The sequence below is a fragment of the Rattus norvegicus genome, chromosome 19, assembly GCF_036323735.1.
Source record: "Rattus norvegicus strain BN/NHsdMcwi chromosome 19, GRCr8, whole genome shotgun sequence".
NCBI lineage: Eukaryota > Metazoa > Chordata > Mammalia > Rodentia > Muridae > Rattus > Rattus norvegicus.
In genome coordinates this window covers 33716205-33737611 of record NC_086037.1, presented here as the reverse complement: position 1 = coordinate 33737611, position 21407 = coordinate 33716205, and the positions used below count along the sequence as shown (strand labels likewise).

The 21407-nt window shown below is 43.9% G+C and overlaps 1 long non-coding RNA gene across 5 annotated transcripts in view; it reads right to left on the bottom strand.

Moving 5' to 3' along the window:
* LOC120098514 (uncharacterized) overlaps window positions 1-6921 on the bottom strand; it is a 29103-nt gene extending 22182 nt beyond the window's left edge. Inside the window, exons 1-2 of one of the 5 annotated variants that reach the window (XR_005496768.2) lie at window positions 2969-6921; window positions 1143-1330 (exon numbers count right to left, since the gene is read on the bottom strand). This is a non-coding gene — a long non-coding RNA (uncharacterized LOC120098514). The other 4 variants (XR_010060426.1, XR_005496770.2, XR_005496769.2 and 1 more) reach the window with 4 other exon arrangements.
* Window positions 6922-21407: the final 14486 nt, after the last annotated feature.

Genomic DNA, 21407 nt, shown 5'->3' with positions numbered 1-21407 from the left:
TTCTTCCAGGCAGATTCAAGAATAAGCTTGTTTCAAAGAGGGTCGCCTCTCATTCCCTTCAGCCTTGCCCCGAGTAGCCCCACAGAGATGGAAATCAAAGGACCACATTGTCAAACATGGAGGGGAAGGCACATATATGGAACCATGGTGAGTACGATGAGTTGAGTGGGAACTGGAGAGAAAGAGGTTCATGACTCGTGATTACCTGCTGCAGGAGGGAGTGAACGAGTGAGTGAGTGAATGAATGAATGAATGAAGGAAGGAAGGAAGGAAGGAAATAATAACAGCGTTGGGTTCAGGGTCTGAGCTTCCTCTTCATATTCTGGGCTTCCTAAGGCTGTCAAGTCACAGACCCATTAAGACTCTCTTCATCTGTTAAAGGTTATTTCCTATTTCCTTGTGTTTAGGTATGATAACCACATGAGATTATGGGCACAGGGGTTCCACTGCTGGAGTGCTATAGAAAGGAAAGAAAAGTATGGCTGTTTATGTATAAGCTTGTAGGAAGCCAGTTACATCATCTTTGGGGCTACTGTAGCCTGCCTGCTTTGTCTTGCAGGCAGTGAAGGAAGCCAGGAGAGGCTGTCAGCAAGTGCAGAACTTCTAGGACAGCTTCCAGAAGCATTTTAGAATGCTTACTTCTGGCTGGGTTGTGAATTGCTGCGGCATTTTTCTCCATCTATCCTTTTCTCCCAGTACCTCTCTGACTTACAGAATGCTACATTATATCAAAATAGGAATTTTGTAGCACACTAATTTTCCATCCATCCATTCATCCATCCCTCCATCCACACGTCAACTGAGGTAATGTGCTAAGTGATAACTCAGTCCTATCTCAAGAACTTAGAGCCATGCCAGGATAACAGACAGATGTTATTCTGGAGAGATACTTACAGACATTGGCAATGGCTTCTATGTTACGAAGGAGTCAGTGGCTACAATTCCAGCGAACTTAGCGGAAAGTGCAATATTGTTCTCATTGCAGATTAATGAAGGGAAAGGGTGATATTCCCCAATCCTAGGGATTATGCAACATGTTTCTCTAATAATGGGTGCTCTAGGTACAAAGCAAAATATAATGGCTTAAGCATAATGGAAGCTTATTTTATACTCAAAGTCTGCCTAACTGGCAGTTAGCTTACCTCCATGTGGTCACTCAAGGACTCAGTCTCCTTCCAGCTGGGGACCTGGCTCACACTGCACTTTTCCATAGGAAGCCAGGTGGTGGGAAATATGGATGCTACACACACCTAATTCTCAACATCTTTGTTCAGAAAGAGTCATTCATCACTGTTCATTTTCCCTTGGTGACAGTCCAGGGCTTCCCTGGCTGCAGGATACACAGAGAAATGTCAGTCCTAGCTGCAGTAAGGCTCCTTGCCAGCCGCTTCCTAGCACCTTCAGAAGTTAGGCTTCTCTATTCTACAAACAGCAGATTTCTTCCAGTCCAGCCTGCTTGTGTGTCAACTGCCAGCTTGCCCCTTTAGTCACTCCATATCTCTAGTAGATTCCTTTAGAAAATCTGACACAAGGCAGTGCTAAGAAAGATTGTTACTCTCCATTGACCGGGACGGCGATGTGCTCCTCTTTAGTTCAGAGGAACCTATTACAGGCCTTCCTCTAGAGAGTTCTGGATGAGACAGGCAAAGGATGCTCCCATGAGCTGTGGAAGGGGCTCATAGAAGCTATGATAAGCCCATAGTGCCCCAGCACATCCCATGACTTCAATGACTTCAATCATGTCCTTGGTATGGTAAATGTGAATTATGCTTTTGAAACCTTTGAAAATCACAGAGAGAGAGAGAGAGAGAGAGAGAGAGAGAGAGAGAGGGAGAGGGAGAGGGAGAGGGAGAGGGAGAGGGAGAGGGAGAGGGAGAGGGAGAGGGAGAGGGAGAGGGAGAGGGAGAGGGAGAGGGAGAGGGAGAGGGAGAGGGAGCAGTTGGCTGGATCCTAGGTTAAGGAGACTCAGTGGTATAGAGAAATGACCATTGCCTGATTCTTAGATCAAGCCAATCACTCATCCCTCTTGCCACTGAGTAATACTGGAGACCCAGCATGCTGTTCATGCTCTGGGCTCTGCCTGGTGCTGTCAGGAGTGGCTGTTGAGGGAACTGGGAGAATAGAGCCATAAAGCTCTATGAGACTCTACCCTGGGGATAAGCAGGGACCAAGGCTTTGTTTCCACACCTCTTACTGAGACAAGGCCTTTACAGCTTCATGTTTGAAGCTCTGGGCTGCTTCCATAAACACACTATTTGAACAGCACCTGGCAGGGCAATATAAAATTAACTTTACTGTATCTTGTAAGCCATATAGAGTCTTTATTGTACAGGGCCACATCAGATCTTTTCATAAATGCCAGCAGATAATTTTTATCTAATTTCATTAGCTGTGGTTAAACTCTTTTTCCTCTTTTTTAAAATTTAACTCCTTTAGTTGCTAATTACCAGGCCTCTCAGCACCTCCACCTCTCTGCCACACAGGTTCCCAGGACCCCGCTCTGGGGCCAACTGCCTTTGGTCTCCACAGTCTGCTTCTCAGCCTGTAATCACTAGCGTCCCTGTGTCCTGACTCCTTGTGGATTCAAGGTACAATCAGCAGTGGGTACCTTTATCCACACTCACACGCTACAGTTGTCTTGACAGCAGGGAAAGCAGAGCAGTTCACTGGGAAGAGGGAGGCAGTCCTGGGTTTAGATCCAAGTTCACCTTTCTCTTTCTGTGACCATGGTCAAGCGACAAGCTCTCTGTGTTAACCCTTCACTGTGGTGGAGTTAACAGAATAATTCATGGCTATCTGTGAGACACTAGGGACTCCAGATCCTCTTAGGATATAGTGACTGGTCTGGTCTCAAAGCCTTAAGACAGCCTTGGTTTATTTATAATTCAGAGTCCAAGATGTCCATCCTCCCAGAAGAATGTGAGGAATCAGGCTTCCATAGTTTTGAGGACTCTGCTCTTATTCTTACCTGAGTGTACACCAGGTAGAGGTGGGTCCGTGGGGAGCTCAGAGCAGCTGTCGGGAGAGAAGAGACTCAGATAGATGGCGACACCAGGAGCTTCTGCTGCAGCAGTCAGCAGGAAGGGAGAAGTGAGAGCTCAGTTCCCATCTCTAGAGCCCATTTTCTTTGTGAGTCAGGGCTCCTGCTCTTGCTGGCTTCCCCCAGATGTCCTTCATTGCCAGCTTTCTTGGTTTGTGCCCCAGTGATCCTGGGTCTCCCTCCTCTGTCACACATTGTTGCATCTTGGGGAGGAGGATGAGACTCTGAGTGGCCACCATTAGCAGGAAATGGAGCAGCACTGGGCAGATCCAGATCCCCCTCTCTTTTCTCTTTCCCAGTCTCCAGCGTGCAGACCTTCTTGGCAACCTGGAGCAGCCTGCTGTATTGTCCTGTGGTGTGCTAATCAGAACCATAGTGCCCAAAGTACTGCACTGAATGGCTCCCCCCCTTGCGTCACACCCTCATTTGTCTGGGCTTGGGCTTCGAATTATCACTTGTCCATGTTCATACTCACTCCTTCTCTCTCTCCCCCTCCCCATATCCTTCCTGTTCCCCGTCCTTTCCCCCATCTGCTCTCTCAGATCAATTGTACCCAGCATCTTGTGCATGTGTATGTATGAAATAGGTACCGTGTCACTGAGCTGCAAGTTCCTCCCAGTGTCTTATCTTAGTTCCAGCCACTGTGGTATTGTTGTTGTGTTTGGTGGGTGACCAGGGGTGATATCCTGTCATGGATCACCTGTTCTAGTTTGATTTGTCACCCTCTCAAGTTTCTTTTGGCAGTGTTGGGGATCGAACCCATGGCCCTATAAGTGTTAGCCAAACCCTCTAGGAACTGAGGCAACTACCCAAGAGTCCAAGTTTCTGAATATTGAAAATTTGCTGATTCTAGCAACATTCCTGGACCTTATAAAGAAAAGAGGTACAGAAGGCTAAAAGGTCACACTATCGGACACTTAGGAACACGTTGCCTACTATCTGCCCTTCCTGGGAAACAAAATGAAAAGGACCGCAAGCAGGAGACACCAAGCACGCAGAGGGCATTTGTTTTATAATCCACTGTCCAGGACTACATTAGCCCTTCATGAACTGAAATCATCCCACGAGGTCCTAATTTTAAAAGTTTCACTACCTCTCAACAGCACCACACTGGGACTGTGTTTGGTGCAAATGAACTCTAGGGGGACATGTCAAGCCATTACAGACCACACTGCCACTATGCCTTAGAGTTCCTGAATGAAGCATGTCTCACTGTCTGTCATCTGAAGACTGTCCCCTGGGCTCTTCCTTCTGCACGGAACCATCTTCTCTCTAGAACTGAGTCTGGCTTCTACATTCCTCTATTTCAAACCTCTCCCAGGTGACTCTTCCTCAGGCAAACCTGAACGAGCTCATGCCGGCTTCAGACAGAGCCCTGATCCTGCTTCTACAAAGTCCCAACTTTATCCCGTAGCCTGACGTTGTCTAGAATTATCTATTTGTGTGACTCTGTAAATCTCATCTGTTTTCCTTGCCTGACTCTAAGCTCAACGATTCGTAAAATGACATTATTCCATTTTGTTTCCACACACTTGCCAGCACCTGATGCATTCTACACAAGGAACCTCACGAAATATTTGTGGAGTTTTCTAGCACCTGACCCACAGGCCTCATTTGCCCTTTGACCCAGAATGAGATGACACCCACTGACTACAAGCCTCCCCATACAGCTTGAAAAATCCCGTTCCCTGGGCTGGAAACACTCCTGTTTTGGAAGCATTTGCCCTTTAAACTTGTTCGCAGGATATTCTGGGTCTGACAGGATAGGTTCCCATGGTACCCATGCACATGTGTCTTTTTCTCTCAGATGACATGACATGGCTGGTGTGCATGTCTAACAAGGACATTGAATGCTGTTTACATCTCACCCTCCCCTGCTTCTCTCCTGTTCATATGTGCATGTATACGTGTGTATGTGTGTGTGTGTGTGTGTGTGTGTGTGTGTGTGTGTGTGTGTTGGAAGGTGTGTCTGGAACGTTTTATAAATTCAGGACAGGGCTCCTCATGACCTCATGATGGGGACTTCGATAATACCTGAGGTACAGGGATCTGAAAATGATGGATGATACTGTCCAGTTTGGATTCTAAAACCATCCCCAGATCTTTGCTCAACCCATCCCTTCAGCTCTCCGGTATTATGACATCCTATACATCAAAGAGGACAATAAGCGAGAGGGAGCTTGGCATCTAAGACTTGCCCTCAGACCCGTGCCCCAGCCAGTGTGTACTCCTCGTGGCTGAGGAGACATGAGGTATGCAAGGATCCGTCCTTTCCTCCCACAGTTTGACAGAGTTCCCAGCTGCATCTTATGGCAATGGCTACCTCTCCAGTCTGAGGCCAGTGTAGCCATCTTGACTGGTCCCTGGTAGGACCAAGCATCTTATTGGCAGCTGGATGCTCAGCCGCCAACCCAGTGCCCAGGTAGCAACATCTTTTTGAGTATATGTGAGTCCTGTCTCTCATTCTCCTCTGAGTCTTCTTGTGCAGAATTCCTGTTATGTAGGCGATCCCCACAGCTGTGTGGTTCAATGCTTAGATCTAAGAAGATGGTGTAACGCTCTTGAAAAGAAGTTACTTCTACAGCTGGGCACTTGTGCACGAGGGAACTTCTGCTAGACGTTGTACCATTAGGTACAGCCTTCTCTATCCTCTTGCTTGCCCTGTGTGATGGGTGTGTGAGGTCAAAGCTAATGAATGGCAAAAGCCGGATTTAAACGTCCCCTGGTCCCCAACTGCCAAGCGCATTCTACCACTACTTCCTCTAAAATGCTCCCAAGATCTGAGCCCCTGAGTGCCAATGGCATGTCACACAGCGGTATACAACCCTCTCGACAAGCTGTTGCCAGCATGTCTGGGATTTAGTGGGTGGTGACCGTCCAAGGGATGGGCTAGCTTTCCTTTGCTGTGTGGATCAGGATGCAAGATAGACTTCTCTCCCCACCCCCAAATATACCCATCCTCCTGGGGCCATTCAGCTGACAGCTGTGGAGAGGACAGCATGCTGAAAAAGGCTCCGTAATTTCCCTCTGGCAAGAGACCGAGGTCCAACTTTGGAGAGGACAATTAGTGTTCTCTCAGCTGGAACAATGGGGGTAGCAACAGATGCTTCTTGTCCCAGGGACTCTGGGAGCCGCAGCCTCCTGCTAATGGGGATGCTTTCTTCTTCCCAGTCCAGGAAACCTGGCAGCTATGCCGGGGTTGAGAGGGGGTGGGCTGGCTGCAGGCTGGTAGCAGTGTCTCTGTCAGAGTAAGCCTGAGGACAGAAATCCCTCAGAGCAGCCACCACGCTCCTCAGATGGTGGCCCCGCCACACCACTTTCCTCTTAGGTGAGGATGTGCGCAGAATCACTCTCTTGTGTGCACTAGGGTTTGGACACTTCAGAATGCGTTGCCAAACAAGTACAAGCCGGACCTCCAGGGTTAGCCAGCGAGAGCTCAAATCCCAACATTGCCTTTGGCTAACAGTTGCCCCTGGAAAAATCCTTACCAATTAGTAGTCCTCAATTCCCCCATTCCTAAAATGAGAGAGATAAGAGTCTATACATGGCAAATTTATCGGGAGAGAAGAAATCAGATAAAGTGTAGAAAACCTGCCTTTGCAGTGGGTGTGGTAAAAACGGCTTTGGGGAACTCCATATATGCAGAACTACTGTGGGATTCAGGGTGTAGCCTCATGGGAGCACATGGCCCTGGGTTCAAACTTCAGCAAGATCCACATGTGGGTAGGATGGGGAAGAGGGAGGAAGGGAGAAAGAGTAAGGGAAGGGGACTGTGCTGTGTCGAGGTAGTCCTAATGATCTTGGAGATATTTGAAGAGAGAGAGAGCCTTTGAGAAATCCCCCAAGTCAGTTATACTCTGCTGACATCTGGGCTATTTCAGGGGAGAAGTATCTTGGATACATTTATTAACAGAGTTATGAGAGCTTTTTCGAGGACAAAAGCAGTTGCTAAAAGGTTAATCAGGCATGTGTAGTCAATGAGTGACTCCAAGTGTGTAGCTTTTTTTGGTGGGGGGGGGGGCAGGCTCTCTGATCTCTTTAAAGACTGGGAATGGGTTTCATTTACCTATCTTACTATGAAGATTTCAGAATCACAAAATGAGCACTGGATGCTTGACAATGCTTGTCTATGATATTTTCATTGTTTTTATAATGGAAATAAACATTTAAAAAGCCGTCTCTGTATCAGCTGTCATCTACTGCCAATAGAAACTGACCACGGTTGAGAGAAGTAGTCTATGGGTATAAGGAAGGTATTCGGAAGGTAGTTGACTTAGCATGGATACTGTTGTAGCAAATTATTTAAAATCCTGGCCAGGCGTTTCTACCCTGCCTTAAACCAATTAGTTCCGGAATGAAAGACTCACAGCCTTTATATGTACAATAAGCTTTAATCAGCACAGTAGCTGGGCAGCTGCCTCCCTCCATGCTGTTTGAATTTACTTTCCTATCGATAACCCCGAGTTACTACTTACAATTACTCTGTTCCATCTGGGCTGCTCTTAGCTCCAATTGGGCAGCCTTCAGGGCCATGCTCTCTTGACCCTCACCTCACGGTGGCTTCTCCTTCCTCCTCTCCTGCACATTGTCTTCTCTTCTTTCTCCCAGCCCAAGCCTGAGAAACCTAAAACTCCACCTATGTCTCTTCTGCTCAGCTACTGGCTGTCAGGATCTTTATCTACCAATTAGAAATAACTTGGGGCCAGGTCTCTCAGCATCTTATGTGTGGGCTCTTTTAACTCTGGGACTATCAGTTTTGGGGGGCCCCAAATTTGCATTAGAATACAAGCAACATTAGGCCCAACCCACTACAGATTACTCTGTCAATTCATCAATATGGAAATAGGAGATTCTCCCCTCAGGATCTATGACCACTCCAATTACAGGTTCTTGGCCAGGTATGTGGTGTTAGGCTTGAGTTCCCTTCTATTAAATAGGCTTCATATCCAACCAGATAACTGTTGAATGGTCAAATTATGGAGCGCTCCTCCCCCAATGGGGCGTCTATATCATACTCTCATCCCCAAGGTTGGTGGAACATTATGGAAGAGGGCATAGGAAGGTTGTAAGGATCAGAGAACCAGGAGGACTGTCTTGAAAGATTGTTCTCTGGATGTGACAGGGGTGTCGTGCCCATGTCACAACATCTGTGGTTACCTAGGAGACCCGTGAAAGACTACACCAGTGTTCCCAAAGCCCTACTTTTACTTGAGGAGTCCCTCCCAAGAACCGCTGGGGAGGACTCCATTTCTTTCAGGGATACAGCCACTGGGAGATTGTCCATGCACCAGTGATCATCCCTAAACCTATGTTTCTATGGCCACATCAGGCTATATGTAAAAAAAGAAAAGGAGGGCGAGGAGGAGTAAGAGGAGAGATGAAGTTGAGATGGGGAGGGGGAGGTTACCTGGGAGGGTAGTGAAGGGGTATATACCCAAATGCATCAGACTTGTGTATAAAATTCTCAAAATATAAAAATGATGGTTGCTCATATTGTTTTTCTTTTCTTATATCAAATTTTAATGTCTAGTAAAATTTTATGCAGTCCTGTTACTATACTTATTTGTAGAAGTAAACAATATCCAGCTGGATCTATAGTGTAATAGTTAAAATCTACACACACACACACACACACACACAGACACAGACACACACACATGCACGCACACACGCACACACGCACACACACATACGCATACACACACACACACGCACGCACACACACACACATACGCATACACACACACACACACACACACACACACACACACACACACACACACACACAGGTAGTTTGAGGAGTCACTTGACCATAATCTCAGGAATAGGGTACTGGAATCTGTTTTTAATTTGTGGCATTGGAAATCAAACCCAGAGCATCACACATTCTGGGTAAGTATGCTGCTAACACTGAACTGTGACCTCAGGCCCCCTCCCACATATGCTTTATACTTTAGAGTCCATGGAATCTAAATCGAACCTGAGTACTACTGATTCCCTCTTCCCTTTAATTTTCAACAGTGACTGCAGGGTAAAAAAGAAAGAAAAAACCATTTGCCCTCGATTTGTTGATCCTGAACTGATAGCAGGCACCAAGACCCCAGCTCACTGCTCTGTGCACCATCTAGGGTCAGCATGGCTGCTGCTGCTGATCTCTGTGATGAGGGTCACAGCAGCATCCTTTCTACGTTCACTGAACGGTCCCATAATCTAGTCCAGTGCTCAGCTCTTAGAGATTCTGGCCATCTTGTGGCTCCATGGTGACAATTTGTTCCAATAATGGAGAAAAGAGCACCAGGTATCAGTTTATGACACCCCTCGTTCCATGTCCCTTAACCTCAATCTATGACACCCTCTCATTTCATGTCCCTTAACCCCAGTTTCTGACACCCCTTTGTTCCATGTCCCTTAGCCCCGCTATCTCCTGGTTTCAGAGGCCCCTTAGCCCCTCATTGAACACCAATGTGTCTTCTTCCTGCCACCTTTCTCCATCCCTCCTCTCATCCTTCCTCTCTTGTCCTCTAGTTTTAAATTATACAACAGAGCCATAGTAACAAAGCAAGCATTATATCACCTCAAGACAGATGCATAAACCAATGGGATAACATAGAGAAGGCAGAAATAAGTCTACATATTCTGAACATCCGATTCTCAACAAAAATGCCAAAAACACACATTGGAGAAATAACAATCTCCTCAACCAATGGTCCAGAGAAAACGGAATTTCTTACATAAAAGGAAAGGGGTCACTATACACAAGTCAATTCAAAATGGATCAAAGACCTTTGTGTAAGACTTGAAACTTGGAAAATATAGCGATTTAAGGCTTTAAAAAAAATCAGCAAGGGGGAGGCAGTAATGAGCAGGACACTAATAATCCAGGAAGCATCAGCAAGAATTACCCAATGGGATGGCATCAAATTAAAACCATTAATAAATTAATACTGATGAGAAAGCCTGCAGAACGGGAGGAAATCTTGGCCAGTTTTTCACTCAATAACAGATTCACATCCAGAACTCAAGATAAAAAGAACTCAAGAAGAATTAAACACCAAAAAGAACAAGCAATCCAATTGCGAAGGGGCCAATGAACAGAATGGACATTTCTCATAAGAAATAGACACGGTTAGTAAGAACCTGAAACCGCAGCCCTAATCTGCTCTGGATTGAGTGTGACCCTTCCACCCAGGCTCTGGTATCTGAGCGCTTGGCTTCCAGCTGATGGCACCATTTTGGGAAGGTTGTACAAGCTGTAGGAGGTAGAGGAGGAAGCGGGTCTCTTGGGGCTGGCCTTAAGGTTTGTAGCCCTGTTCAACACTGGTAAAATGTGCTGATTGGGCATGGGCCGGTGTTGTGTGTGCCGGCCATCCTGCTTTTCCAATTGTGATTGGGGTCTCCTCAAACTAAAATAAACCTTTCCTTCTGCAATTGCTTCTTGTCAGGTATTTGGTCACAACAGAAAGAAAAGAAACTAGTACGCTCAACTAGTAGCCCTAAAGGACATGATAATGAAATTTTACCGAAATTACATTTCACATCAGTTACAATGGCTACCATCAACCAACCAACAAAAACAGAAAACAACAGCACCAATAAAAACCCAAAAACAAACAAACAAAAAGAAACACAAAAACAGCAACAAATGGTAAGGACTCAAGATAAGGGCCTTATACACCACTAATAAGAGTGGAAATTAGTGTGGCGTGACTTTGGAAACCTAAAACCCAGCCGTTCTATGATCCAGCTATACTGTGCCTTTGTAAGTAATCCAAAAGGCACTGAAGCGAGTACACAACTTTAGGTGTGTGTGCAGATCTATGATTATTGCACTATTATTCACAACAGCCAAGTTGTGGCGTTAAAGAAAATGTCATACACACACACACACACACACACACACACACACACACACACACACACAGGAAGAGAGTGGGGAGGAAGAGGGAGAAGGAGAGGGAGAGGGAGACAGGAAGAGAGAGAGAGAGAGAGAGAGAGAGAGAGAGAGAGAGAGAGAGAGAGAGAGACTTGGCCATAGAATGAAATAATTTACAAGAAATTAGGTAAAATAGAGATTGTTGTGTTAAAAATAATCCAGACTAAGGAAGACAAATGTCATGTCTTCTCTCATACACAGAACCTAGAAACATCCGGGTGACAGTGGAGTGTTTAAGGGAAGGAAGAAACCTGGGGAATAATTAAGGAGATGGATGGGATCAAAGTGCATTTGATTCGTATATGAAGATGTCATAATGAAGCCCATTGTGTCTTACAATTACCAGATGCTGGTTTTGAAGCTAGCCAAATAGCATGAGTATATCCCAAACGACTGAGATGGTTGACCCTATGTCAGCTGGGCGGAGTTTGCTTTTCAAGTGTCCTCATACTGGGACGTTGTCTTCAAAGCAGTTCACTTGCCCTTTTGAGGCTTAGAATGGCCCTTAGGGAACAGTTGGCTTCGACTCCAGGCAATAATGATCAGCTTTGTATGCTGCAAGTCCCCGGGTCTCAAGGCCTTCTGTCTCAAATGATCACACACCAAGGCAGGTTTTCTGACCAATTCTCACTTTTATTCCTGGATAGCCATTCAAGCAAGGTCAAGGGCCAGCTTGGAAGGTGTGCTATCCTATGAGGTACCCAGGAGGTAGACTGATTAGAGACACTGGCACCCAACATTTCTTCCTGTGAGTTAGGGGACATGTGAACAAGCTGCTTATGAACTCTCCCGCAGATGCCACCTTGTGGCCACCCTGAAATGTCACCTGGGCTTTTCTGAACCACCTGGTAGAAAATGGCTGCTCTTGACCCTCACATAATGTGAGGATCTAGGGACAACAGGATAGAGTGGACATGGCAACAGTGGTTTTCTCTCCATGGACTCATAATCCAACGTGGTAAGATAAAGAAAGAGGAAGAAGTTGGGATCAGTTTTACCCATCGCCTTGACTAGGCTATGGGACCCAGAAATCCAAGCAAACCCTAGGCTAGCTGTTGCTGTGAAGGCTTTAGCACATGTGGCAACAAGTGCATTCACTGGACTGTGTGTAATGACATTCTCGTCTGTTCTGAGAGTGGATGGTCTAATTAATTAGTCAAAAGACCTAATTAGCAAAGACAAGGTGCCTCTGGTAATAATCTACATTACACTGAGTGCCAACTCCAGCTTAGCTTTCCAGGTTTCAAACCCACCCTCCAAGTTCGGATTTACCAACTCTGTCAATCACATATGCCAGGTCTTTGGAGTGTACACCCCCCCACACACACACACCACACCCCATACACACCACACACACACACACACACACACACACACACACACACACACACACACCACACAAGAGGGAGTTTATATGCAAAGGCACATATACATACATTAATAATAGTGTCACGTATTTAAAAGAAGAAGCTAGAAAAATATTCATAAAAGAAGAAGGGGACTTTCTAGTGTTGATAGACAATACTTTTTACCTACTTTTCCCCCTGTATAAGCTAAGTAGCAACAAGAATGACAAAAACTCTCACAGGTTTTTGTGAATGTTGTTTTTCTTTTCTTTATACATATTAAGAATTGAATTCCTGGAATATAGAGCAAGAGCAAGCCTAGTCTTAATTTTAATAGATATGCTCAACTTCATCAGCTATTGACATAATTCCAATGATTGACATGCCTGCCAGTTAGCTCCTTAAAGAATCGTTTTCCTTGCATTTTGACCTTTGTGAGGTTTCACACTCTGCTTTCCTTATTTGTACTCCCATCTGGCGGTTTCCAGTCTTAGCATCCTGTATTGATAGCACTGAAAGAACATGTTGGATTTGTTAAACAAACAAAGGCCATTGATTGGAGAAGGAGCCAGCAGCTTGCTATCTGGTCCACACGATCTCTAGAGCCTCTGCCTGCTTCTTGATGTAGTGCAACCACTCAGAACCAAGTAGCCGCTGACTGGATGTAGAAAGGGGCTCTGTCACATAGCTGTAGAGAGCCAGGGGATGAACACACACAGTCATCCATCCATCCTTGGTCTGTCTGTCTATCTATCTATCTATCTATCTATCTATCTATCTATCTATCTATCTATCTATCTATCAATCATCTATTTATCTCATCTATCATCTATTATCTATCGTCTATCTCCCTGTCTGTCTGTCTGTCTATCTATCTATCTATCTATCTATCTATCTATCTATCTATCTATCTATCTATCTATTATCTATCTATCTGTTTATCTATTATCATCTATTTATCTACCTCTATCTCTCATCTATCATCTATTTATCAATCAAACTATGATCTATCATTTGTCCTTATTATCCATCATCTATCAACTTATTACCTATCACTATCTGTTAGCTCATCTGTCATGTAAATCTATTATTTATCATCTATCTCTTATCTATCATTATCTATCACCTATCTATTATCATCTGTCATCTACCTATGTATCATCGTCTATCTTTTATCAATTTACAGGTATCATCTTCATCTATCATCTATGTATCATCAATCTATTACCTATGTATCTGTGTGTCTATGTACATCTATCTATGTATCTATCATCTACCAATCTTTATCAATTTATAATTATCATCTTCATCTATTATCTATGTATCATCAATCTATGTATCTATATGTGTATCTACGTATCATCTATGTATATATTTATCTTCTGTCATCTAGCATCTGTGTATCATCTATGTATCTGTGTATCTACATATCTATGTATCATCTATCTACCATTTATTCATCTATCATCTCTGAGTCTACCCAACTATCCACTCTTTGCCACTGCTTTGAGATAGGATCTTGTGATATAGCCCAGGCTGGTCCAACTCACAGTATCCTTTTGCTTTACTCTCCTGAATGACAAGGAATGACAAGTGTTTCCCCACACACAACTTCAAATGATTTGACTTAAAAAATCTCTATTATACCATCTCTATAATATCAAGAAGACATTCATCCTTTGAGTAGTGACATATTGACTTCATTCTATCCTTTTCTAGCCTGTAAGATAACAGTTTTGTTTTGTTTTGTTAATGTAAAAGACAATCAAATGAAGCTGCAACAAACGAACTGGCCACGTAGGTTCCAATTTTCACAACCAACTAATGGCCCAGCTCTTCAGGTACACACTGGGCTACCTTTCCAGTTTAAGCTCTGCGGAAGCCACTGATGATCCAGCTCCACAAGCAGGCGCACCACAGAACTGCTCCTCGAGACTCTTATGTCTGACTTCTGGTGCACATTTTCCTGTTAACTTTCAGCATATGTAGCCTGCAGGCTTCGCACAGTCTCCAGCATTCGGAGGAGCCAATGATCAGTCGCGGAAATGTGTAAAGATTTGAGAACACGCGCAATTTTCACTTTATATGTTTCAGTGGGTGACTGTTCTAAAGGTTCTTTCTCGCCACTTGGCTGCAAAGTAACCTTCAGTGTGTTGGCACTCTGACACGGTTACACATTTAATGAACACATCACCTTAAGGAATTTCTTCAGATTCGATAACTGCTTTCCTGGTGTTCAAAGACATGCTATAATCAGAGCTTCGGAGCTAATTTCTGTACGTTAACTACGGAGAGAATATTCCAAAGTCCTCTCTACTTTAGTTCAACTCTATGTAAAGATGGGTGTTGGTGAGAAGTGCCTAGATCAATACTAAAAATAAAGAAATGAAAGGTAATCCAATTAATGCTTTTCTTACTTTGACCTCTGACAACATTTTCCATTCTTCTTTCTTTAGACAGTTTACCCTACTGCATATTATTATCTTAGGTGTCTCTCTCACATTAGTTTCTTTGAGAAGAAAGACCCCATTTTTACCTCTTTCTCTGCTACTGTAGGTCCCAATGGAGGGTTAGGATATCACTTGCACTAAATAAATGCTGGCTAGGATGAGAACAGTTAGTTTTGCAAATTTGAATAAATATACTAACTAGACATAGTCATAATTCTTTCATGTCATTCAAAGTACTGAAATTATTGTATAGGCTCATTCTGAATTAGTTCCTATGTCTCAGGACAGTATCAAGAATACTCAGTTTATCAGGATTATGATGGGTGCATTACAAGCCGAGATGGTGAATGAACCCTGTTTCCGATGTCCACCCTAAGGAAGCAGGAATGTGGTTATCGTTTATGACATGTGTAGCTGAAAACAACAGTCCCTGTTGAGGCAAGGAACAGGAAAATTGCTTATATACAACGGCATAAGTTATGAAAGAGGATGACTTCCAGGTTGGCTAATTCAGTGACTGACTGGATGCCAGCAGAAGTCTACATTCTTCTCATTTTTATCTCTGCTTTCCTTGGAGTAGGGACTTTGTCTTCTGAGTGATCCCTCTGCAGTCACAAAAGCCGTAGACACCTCACAGTCACTTACATCAGGGACCCCATGTGAAAAAGCCAACCTTTTTGTCTTGTACACTTCACTAGAAGAGCAAGGAAATGTTTCCTGGGAACTTTTCCCAGATTTCCCTCTCATCCCATTGGCCAGAAGAACTTACTTATTCAAACTGAAATGGTCTACTGTCCTGGGCCAGAGAAGCGGCTGGAGGTAGATTTGCAGGTCACAGCTCCAAGTCTCTTTCACAAAGAACAAAGGACAGTAAGAAGGTGACTACCTGTTATCTGCTATATCAATACAGTTAAACATAAGAAGAACGGAGAGCTGGAGAGGTGGCTCAGTGGTTAGAGCACTGGCTGCTCTTCCAGAGGTCCTGAGTTCAATTCCCAGCAACCACATGGTGGCTCACAACCATCTGTAAGGATCCGATACCCTCTTCTGGTGTGTCTGAAGACACTGACAGTGTACTCACATATAATAAATAAATAAATAAACAAACAAACAAGCAAACAAATAAATAGAAAAAATAAGAAACGGTACAAGACATAAGTATGGATATGGTTAAAAGAAGGCTGAACGAATGACATGTAAAATTTTCTTCCAGGACTGCAGCTTCCAAAGCACAATTTCTCAGATCCCAGGCCAAGATTGGAGCTGGACTCATGACTGGACCAAGAAGTTTCCCCCTTGACCAGGATCCCCAAATCTAAAGGTCAGACAGAGTCTCTGCTAACAGAGGCTGGGGACTGTCTGGTACTGGTACAGGCCCCAGTGAATACCAAAAGGAAAGTGAACATCTGAAACGTTCACGGAAATGGCATGTGTCCACAACATATAAGCATTCATTATTCATGAGCACGACTTATTAAGGCATGCATTTTGTTATTAAATTTAACAAAAGCATCTGTCCTTACAGGATTGAGAAACAGCCCCAGATTATCTGAGACCCCTTGGCCTCAGCCAGCAGATGAGACCTGAGCTGGGGTCTAAGACACCCAGGGAGAGATAAATACCAAACAGAATGAAGTGGTACAACAATTTTCCTATTAGATAGCACAGGACTGGGGGTGACAAAAGTTTCATAGGAATCAAGAGGAGGTAACATGAGAAGGTCAAAGGTCACATATGTGTATGCGTTTTGATGTATTTAGCTATTAACATTTAATTTTTAATTTTTAAAATATGTTTTTTAAAAGATTTATCTTATATGAATACACTGTAGCTGTCTTCAGACACACCAGAAGAGGGCATCGGGTCACAGATGGTTGTGAGTCACCATGTGGTTGCTGGGAATTGAACTCAGGACCTCTGAAAGAGCAGTCAGTGATCTTAACTGCTGAGTCATCTCAACAGCCCCCAAATATGTTTTTTTTTAATTAAAAAATTTTAAAATAGTTGATGTAGAATAATATCCCTTTTGTTCTATCTTCCCTGGCTTCATCTCCTCTCAGTTATCTTCCTTTGAATCCCTCCCTAACCCCTCAAGTTGATAGACTCTTTCTCTTTGATTATTATTGTCATACGTATGCACAAATATATATATGTAAATACAACCTGCTGAGTCTATCTTGTGGTTTGTGTGTGTGAGGTTTCAGGGCTGAGCACCCTACATTGGACAACCAACAAAGGGCTCATCCCTGGGAGAAGTTAATTCTCATCTCAGCTGTTATTAGTTACCTACAGTTTTTTGTCTAGTGGTGGGATTTTGTGAAAAATTTTCCTTCCACATTAATGTGTCTGTTGATCAATCTATGTGTGATCCATGGTTCTGACAGGTAAGCTTCCAAACATGGTCTTAAACCTCAGGCTGGTAGAAGAGTAGAAAGAGAAGTACCCTGTAGGGCATTTTCTTCATTAGTGATTGATCAGGAAAAGCCCAGTCTCTTGTGGGTGGGGACACTCCTGAGCTGGTGGTTCCAGGTTCTATAAGAAATCAGGCAGAGCAAGCTCTGAGTAGCAGGTCAGTAAGCAGCTCTCCTCTATGACCTTCGCATCAGCTCCTGACTCCAGGCTTCTGGTGCATTTGAGATTCTGTGGTGGGTTCCCTCCACAAACTGTGACCCAGGATATATAATCAGAAGAAGCCCTTTGATCCCTTAGTTGCACTTGGTCACGGTGTTTCATCATAGTGGAAGTCACCCTACCTAAGACACATGCCCTTCTTTGCTCACTCTTTCTTGTTCTGCTCAGGGCCCAGCCCATGGCATTGGTACAATCTACATTTGTGGTAGACCACGAGGCTCCCCATCCCAATGATTCCAGTTACAAAAATCCCTACGCATAAGCTGACCTTCCTAGGTGATTCTAAAATGTGTCAAGATGGCAACCGAAATTAATCAGTGCACTTACTGCCCCAGACCTTCCCTTTCCTCATCTCCACTCACAGAAAGCTATACAGGATTGAACAGGAGAAAAGCCAGCCACAGGTATCAGGCTGTCTTCTTTCTTCACCCTGGGCAACAATCACTTGGACTTTGTCTCACACCATGGATCAGAGAGTCCCTGTCTTCCTGTCATTTTGGTCTCGATCTGAGAGCCCATGCTGTTTTGAGGAAGATGAATGAAAGACAACATGGAAGAGATAGGACTATACACAGCAGATTTCCATGCTTGCCTGGACAGCCACGTTCAGTCTTGCTGCTCTATTTTGCTGACTGTTCCTAGATGTGTTTCTAGATGGTCCCCTAGGGTGGGAACCTCCGTGAACATTCTCAGATTTTGCTGTTCCTCCCTCTTTCATTGGCTGCCCCTCCTCCTGACTTTATTGGGAATAAAGTAACTGCACAGCCAGACAAATTAAGTTCCCATCTATTCACTTAGCAAGGGACTGAGTTCAAGAGGTATCTTTTATTACTGAGATAGTGCCCACGTGCTGAAGATTGCTGCCCCGAACGCCATCAGACTCTTTTTCCTGTTTCTCTTGTTGACACTCAAGATACCTTCTTGAAAAGCAGTGTGTGCTTTTCTGTGGTTGAGACTCAAGAGGGGTCCAATTTTGCCATCAATCATATTTAATAGTTCATGTCATTAATGTAATTTTGTTTCGGAAGGTTCTATTCAGTGACTGGTGCTAGACAATTATGGATTTTCAAAAATACGTCTATATAATCAGACCTCACCTTTAATTAGAGGCATCCCAATTAATGTGGTCATTTCAACTGTAACATACAATTTTTAATAAATAATGCTTGACTTTGCATTTCCTTCATTTAAAGGAAAATGGCATTGGACTCTGAGGAGAATTTATAATACTTGCTGTCTTCTAGAAGATTACCCGCTGGGTGTAAAAAGTTGTGGGGAATGAAGGATCGGGTGCTTCTAGCATTTCCAACAGCATTCAGAGCCCAGCTTAGCTCTGAATAAGTAACATGGATCCAAGTTTTAAGATCCACTCACCGCCTAAAGAAAAGCTCTTTGGGTCCAGGTTTTGACCTCATTGACAACCAGACTTCTGAGTTCTACATCGAATCCCTTAAAAAGTATGGACAGGATCCTGATTCTGTGCAGAGTGTTTGGAACAAGTTTGCTTGGTGGGATCCATCTCTTTCATGGAGTGTTTGCTTTTAGATAAACAAATGAACAAACAAACTACAATTGGATGTGGTGGTATTAACCTGGAATCTTAGCACTTGGGAAGTCCATGCAGGAGGATCAGAAGGTCAAGGTCTTCCTTCTCAGCTCCATAGGGAATTAGTCCAGGCCACATGAGACTCTTACTCAAAAATACAACATAAAAAACCTAGCCTGAGTCTAAGCCATTACCCAAAGACATGGACTGACCCTGGGCTCCAACCTCATAGGTAGCAATGAATATCCTAGTAAGAGCACCAGTGGAAGGCGAAGCCCTTGGTCCTGCCAAGACTGAACCCCCAGTGAACGTGATTGTTGGGGGGAGGGTGGTAATGGGGGGAGGATGGGGAGGGGAATACACATAGAAAAGGGGATGGGGAGGGTTAGGGTGATGTTGGCCTGGAAACCAGGAAAGGGAATAACAATCGAAATGTAAATAAGAAATACCCAAGTTAATAAAGATGGGAAAAACAAAACAAAACAAAAAAAAAAAACCCTAGCCTGAGTCCTAAGCTGAAAATGCTTTATCAGAGGAAGTCTGAGGGGCCTAGAAATAAATACTTCAAGTTCAAATTCAGTCTCTAATTTACCTAGCTCTTAAGAACAAGAAGAAAAGAGACTTGATTAATATTTTTAAGTAACAACAAATTAAGTCAATAATATACAAAACTTAATAAATAAAATAGTATTTCTCCTAATCAGCTTCAGTGTTGTTTTATGCTTGGATATAACTAAAAATCAGAGACATTTTTCTTGTTTTGAAAAAAGAAGTGGTCTTTGTTTAATGTCCCTTCAGCATTTGTTCTCTGGCCGTTTTGCTACTTGGTATTTAAGAGCTGGAAAAGGAGGCTATTCCATTCAGGGGAGTCTTTAGCCCAAGCTATAGCCTCCTGGCTGCAAACGCTCTGCTGGGGTAGGGTCTAGAGAGGTGCATAACGACTCCTCCAACAATTTAGAATGTTTGAAGTTAATTATCCTCCTCTGATGACTGGTTGTCTAGACATTTTAAGTATTTATTTTGTGGTGTCCCCTACAGTTCATAATTAAAGACCTAAAGGACGTCTCCCGGAGGTTTTTACTGGCCAGACCAGAAATTACCCACACAACATACTGTGCATTGGCAAAACACAGGAAGTTGAATTCCTTTTTTTTTCCCTCCCATTCAGTTGGATAGGAGGCAGTGGCTAGAGTATTGACCATCTTTGAACCACAAAGGCATTAATGAACCTAGCTGACATCCATAAGACTTGGCTGAGAATCCCAGCCTGGGGCTCAGTTTGTCAATGGTTACTAAGAGACAGGGTGGAAGATGGGCAAACCTGGGGAGTCATTCATTCACTACCTTCTAGTGCCCTAGAGTCACCTATCCATCCTTGCAAAGGGAATAAATAGCAAGAGGAAACAATATTATACAGATATGGCAGAAGAGTTTCTTCCTGCCATAATTCACTCATTTACCCTTCAGATTAGAGCTAGAGGTTGATTTTGCTAGTAAGATGTGTCACTCCAGGTAGGTTGTCTGTCCATGGTGACACCAGCTTGTTCCTTTGTCAAATGGGAATGTTGATGTTGATTTTCGAATGGTCATTAGGTACATGAGACATAACCTCCCCAGACCACAGCTCATATTCTGGGCTTTACCCCATGAGCTTTGATGCTTGTGAAGACTGGATGTTGATGTCACCAGTGTCAAGGTGTTGCATAAAAGGGTGCAGCTCTGTAACTGTTTCTAAAGCCTGAGGTCTTCGGGATATGCTGTTGAAGGCTGCAGTATGTTCTGCATATGGTCAATCATTAGCAAGCTCCAAATAGCTTTCTATGACACAGGAGAGCAAAGCTTTGTGTACTTCTATGCGGTACACTTCTGTGCTGGACTAGGTTTGCAGGAACTCAAAGCCCTCAGCAGAGACAGGATGCAGGAGATCTCTGTGTTGCCCAGATACTATATTCTTCTGGATATGCCATCAAGCTAGTCATGGCTGCTTCCCTTGGGAACTTGAACTTAGACAGACAGACATGCATGCATGCACGTGCACACACACACACACACACACACACACACACACACACACACACACACACAAATTCAGAAGCAAGTGTACAATGTGTTTAAATTCCAAAGTGATTGTGAAACCATAGTTTTGCCTTTCTCTGTTGTTAATTCACTTACTGTAAATTGCTGTGTCATTCTGACTGTTGTCTGGGGCCGTCCAGTCTCATTTATGTTGAGTCAGGCAGCCCCAGTGTCATAGCACCACACATAATAGCCTGTAGTCCATATCTATTCCATGGTTTCTCTGGAGCCCAGGTGACCCCAAGTGTTAAAGTGATAAACTGTGAGCTTAAGCCTCAGTCTCCACTCATACCTGCCTTCTGAGCCCTCCTGGCATTTGCCTAAAAAACTAAGCCATTTGAAATGGTTTCTAAGGAATAAAGAGTGACCGCATCACTCCTAACCA